The sequence below is a fragment of the Dipodomys merriami genome, unplaced genomic scaffold (genome assembly GCF_024711535.1).
Source record: "Dipodomys merriami isolate MVZ:Mamm:240054 unplaced genomic scaffold, mDipMer1.0.p SCAF_1020, whole genome shotgun sequence".
Classification (NCBI taxonomy): domain Eukaryota; kingdom Metazoa; phylum Chordata; class Mammalia; order Rodentia; family Heteromyidae; genus Dipodomys; species Dipodomys merriami.
In genome coordinates this window covers 288,079-293,313 of record NW_027202295.1, presented here as the reverse complement: position 1 = coordinate 293,313, position 5,235 = coordinate 288,079, and the positions used below count along the sequence as shown (strand labels likewise).

The following is a 5,235-nucleotide window of genomic DNA, read 5'->3' as shown; positions in this document are numbered from 1 at the left end:
CAGTGATGATACTGTCGTGTCAGAAATTCAAGTTAGTAATGTAAATTATTCTTAAGACCATACACAAAAAATACCATATTATAGTGTAAGAGAACTCACTATTTAACATATGAGCTTTAAGAGCTTTCTAATAGATCCATTATTTATTGTTACCCAACATTAGAAAAATGTATGAGGCATTGGTAAAATAGAAGTCCTTTGCATGACTACAAATATTCCTTTTTTTAAAAGACACTTGCTTTCATCTAAAAAGTAGGCCTGTCTATTGTCTTCATGTGATTTTGATGATTGAAAGTGCTTAGTGAGAAGGTCAAAATGTATTAGTAGTCCTTCATTATCAATTCTCATTTTCTTCTTGGAGAATATAATAATCAAATCAATAGTTCAGAATCGGCAAGCAATACTTCAGAATCATGCTTCCAGTGCAAGTGGATCACCAGTAAGAAATCCTCAATACCAATTTCCACAAAGTTTTGTCACAGATACAATCTCCCTGCCTTCTCTAGCTGCTTTACTACCCTCTTATTCCTTCATTGTACAAGAAAAGTATGATTCAACTGATTTCAGTCAGATCTGTTACTAGAACTATCAAGGATTTATTTTACTGTCTGTAGTTTGGTAAAATTATGTCTCTTTATGTAGGCTACTAAAAATGTATTTACTAACTTCAAGTAAATACATAAATTCGATTTCCATCTCTTTTAAAAAATAAAATTTTGTTTGCTCTACAAATTGATCAGAGGCATGGATTATGTGGCTAGCTACGTCATTACACATCTTTCTCTTTCTTTCTCTCTCCCTTTCATGGTTCTCATATATAACACGATTGCTCCATAATTATCCTAATTTATTTTGCTTTTATATTTTTGGTTGTATCATTTCACTTTTTGCCTGCCATTTCCCAAATCATTTATATGGAAGGCATTATTTCCTAGTTTCTCATGCCTAGAATAAGCTGCACATGGAGACATCACTGGTCCTCATTTTCAGTGTGTACATTTGAATATGGAGGAATATCTTTCCTCTGCTCTCCATCAATTCCCTACTATCCAGTTAGAATAATTTCGAATAGTAAAATTGGAAAAAGAGAATATAAATCATGGTGAATAAACAGTTGCAGAAAATTCACCAGATATTTCTGACCAGTTCAACCAATGTGAACTATTAGGAAAATACATGGACACCTCATTCCCACTGGCACTCAAAGTTTCTGGTTAGGCAATTCTTAGGAATATGAAGAACAAGATGAAAAAATAAGGAATGATATCAATTGCAAGAAAAAAAATGGAGAAGGATCCAAGCAAATTTCTTCATTGGGCTGCCAAAAATATTCGGCTTACTACAGTGCGGAGACTTCTTTCCCACAAGGCCACTCATGTGAATAGTAGGGATGACGATGAGTATACCCCTCTTCATTAAGAAGCGTACAGTGGACAATTAGACATTGTCAGTGAGTTGGTGTCTCAAGCGGCACATGTAATAACTGTAGATGACTGGACACCCCTGCACAGTGCATATACGTGGAATAATACCAGAATGACTTATTTATTACTTCATCATGATGCAGATACCAATGCCCAACTAAAGGCCTCTTGTCCCCCTTACATATTGCTGGTGAGAATTGAGCTAGCAAAGATATGCTGAATCTCCTTCTGTTGAACCATTATATAAAACCAGGCCTGGAGAACAACATAGAAAAAATTGCATTTGATATTGCCAAAAGGATAAGTATGTATCACTACCTCTATGAAGTTGTGGAAGGCTGTACAAATTGTTCACCTATGTCCTAATGGTCGGGTTAAGTTTCTTAAATTTCAAAAATGCAAGTCGATCTTTTATGTCCCTACAAAATATTTTCACAATTCAAATAAGAGCAATATATTTTATTTTGGTCTGTCATGGGGCTTGAACTCTGGGCCTGGGAGCTATCTCTGTGCTCTTCAGCTCAAGGTGAGCGCTCTACTACTTGAGCCTCAGCTCCACTTCCAGTTTTCTAGTGGTTTATTGGAGATAAAAGTACCACAGACTTTCCTTCCCAGGCTGCCTTGGAACCATGATCCTCAGATCTCAGCCTCTTGTGTAGCTAGCATTATAGGCATAAGCCACATGTGCCGGCAACACCAATATTTTACTGTAAAAATTCATGGATTCTGCGGAATTCTTCCAAGTGAATTGCCTGCATTGGATGTCAAAATGTATTTAATAGTTTTTGTATACATGTATAATGATTTCTTCAGAGTTTTGATTTTTTAATCAGAAACAATTTTAACTTACCTGTTGAAATGAGTAGTACAGAAACTAAAATATTTCTGGTGCTTGTCTGAAAAAGTATATTTTAAAATATTCTATATTCTATGTTTGCATAATGTTCATAATTTATTTTATTTTCTCCTAGATATACCTTGAATTCTACATTATTTTATAATATTTAGGTTCATTAATGTGTCCTTTGTGATTGCATTCCATATAGAAACAGTTTGATTCCTTTTTTTCTAGGTCTTAATATTATTTTTCTTTGGGATAAAATGACAATGTTGTCTAGTTTGAAAAGTTTTGTAAAGTTTATGCTTTGTAAACGCCTTTCTGAGGTGAATATTTAATACACTGATGTCAACCTAAATTTAATTATATGAATTACGTGTATTGTTACAGTTGTAATTTTATAATCAACTTTTTAATAACTGTTTTTCATTTCTTGCATCTGAAGAATGAAACATATGGAATACTTCTCAAATTTTCATATTATCCTTGTGCAAGTGCCATGTTAATCTCTGCATTGTAATTTGAGTATTCATGCTGCTGAAGCATGTAGTATCCTCTAAATTTAAGTAGTTAATGATGCAATCTTTATACAAGCCTATATAGGCTTGGGTGCCTACTTGTAACAAGGAAACAGTAATGTTCCTAACAATGCTATCGATCTTATTTCCCTAAAATTCTGTGAATAGTAGAAAAAATTATATTGATCAATCGATTGCTCACATTTGCAAATTTTTTGTCAATGACTATCTTAAGTCTTTTTATTTGGAATTTGATCATACTCTCAATTATTTATAGATAGGTCCAAAGGTGATGGCTTTTTCAAGTACTTATTTATCCAACTGTGTTAGCTATGTGGACCTAATGGATTCAAAGTAAGCGTTGCTTAAGAGCTACTTCTAAACTTCTTCAGCTGATATTTTCTCAAATGAGGTGTTACTGGCACAAATGTCTACCTGAGCCTTTACCCTTCTTCCATGTGGGAACAGACCAACCAGAAAATCATACCCTGACAGCATAGATTGTCTTACTAGAACAAAACTAATCTTGGTTACAAGGGATCATAGAGAGATGAACAGTTCAAACAGAACTGTTCAGACTAGAAGGTATTTTATCAAAATATAATTGTTTAATATACCTTCCATTTCAAAAGTAGCTAAAGCCAAGAAGGTGAAAAAATTGTTCATATGCATGATTACTTAATGTCCTGGCCTGTCTACCATCCAACCAGGCAGGAACTTACACTACTGCCTTTTTATCACCAAATATTTTCATAGTTGCAAGAGAAGTCCATATGTTTCTCCTTGTTATTAGGCATTAAATTGATACTCTTTTAATCACAGTGTTTCCTCTTGCCTCCATGCTGTAAATCTACAAACGATAAAGCTTTAGGTCTAACTTTATCAAACACTAAGGTAGAAATAATGGAATAATACTTTAAAACAGAGTTGCCTTTGATACAGTAACTACAACAGAACAATGCAAACCTGTGCCTTTTAATTATATTATATATAATTATGTATTTTATATTTATATGTGCTGATTTTATATTTCACACAGTAAAACTTACTAGAATTAGTTGATATTTTGGCAAATAAATTGATATTTATTTATTCTAGTAAATAGAATTGGAATATAAATAATTAGGTTTAAAATATATATTAGAATATAAAAAGTATCAATGCAATGTCTTTAGTATAAACTTGTGATACATTTTAACTTTTCTTGGTCTTCTGAATCCACATGATAAAAAAAAAACAATGTTTTCCTCTAATCTATAATGCATTTTACTCTGCTGCTCTGTTTATTGTTTTAACTCTCTTGTCCCAAACTGTTTTTCTCCATATTTTGGAAGCATTCCTATTGATTATACCCAAATTTTGCTAAGATGTCTAAAAAAACATTATTCTTCTGCAGTCCCCATGGATCCTAGGATCCCAGGTCCCAGTTATCTGCATCATCAAATAACAGGGGCAAGACTTCTCACCAAGGCCCATGCAACATGTCAGCACATAGTAATTGAAGACCAATCTCAATTTCTCATTTCCTATATTTCAGGGCCCCAATTCCTTGAGATGCAGGAATTAGCAGTAAGCAATTGTGGAATGCAAGGCAACTTAAAATGAAGAATGAAATAAAATTTGAGAGAAAGTACAGTAATTAAAACATGCAACTTATAGATGACCAGCCCATATGAGTGAACAAGTTCACAAAGTGTCAAAAGATTATTTTTAATACCCCTCCCCTATGATTAATGAAAGATTTTATTCCAACATAAGTGGGCCAAAAAATAGTTCCTTGAAGGATAGATCCATAATTGGTCTACCAAAGCCCGGAAAACTTGACTTAGAGGTCAAATGTAATTCAGAAAAATATTTGAAGCACTAAGGGGTGCTTCAAAACACTGGGACTTCAGTACAACATGGTTCTGTGGTATAAAAATGTCACTCTCAAACCAATGATAATCTACATTTAATCTTCTGAAAGTGTATTCCTTTTCAAATAAACTTTTTAAAATCACATTCGTCAAAATGACATTTTACAAGTTGATGATACTTAGTGACATTACAAGTTTTTTAAGTGTAGGGAGCAAGTTACAATAGAGTTGAATTATTTACACAGCACTAATGCCAAACACGTTCAACCATTCATTAAAGTGTAGAAATAGTACCACCCACAATTTGTGTTTTTCAGTAAGGGCCTTCCAGAAATGTGTTAAATAGGTTAGCCTCCTAAATTTCAAACCCAAACGTGAGCTAATAAATTTCATCATTTAATAAGGTACACTTTAAAAAGTCACAAATAGTTGCCTTATCATATGTTATTTTATGTTTTCCTTCTGTCTAATATAGTAAGAAATATGACTTTAAGTCTTGAATATGGGTATTCATCAGAGATATGACAAACATAATATCTGTCTTCTATTTTTATCATATTCCTCTTTTGGAATAAATTTTAATTTTCTTCTTTTTCCAA

At 33.0% G+C, this 5,235-nt stretch overlaps 1 pseudogene; it reads right to left on the bottom strand.

Moving 5' to 3' along the window:
* Positions 1-2,711: 2,711 nt before the first annotated feature.
* LOC138809198 (U6 spliceosomal RNA) lies at positions 2,712-2,808 on the bottom strand (annotated as a pseudogene).
* Between the last annotated feature and the right edge of the window lie 2,427 nt (positions 2,809-5,235).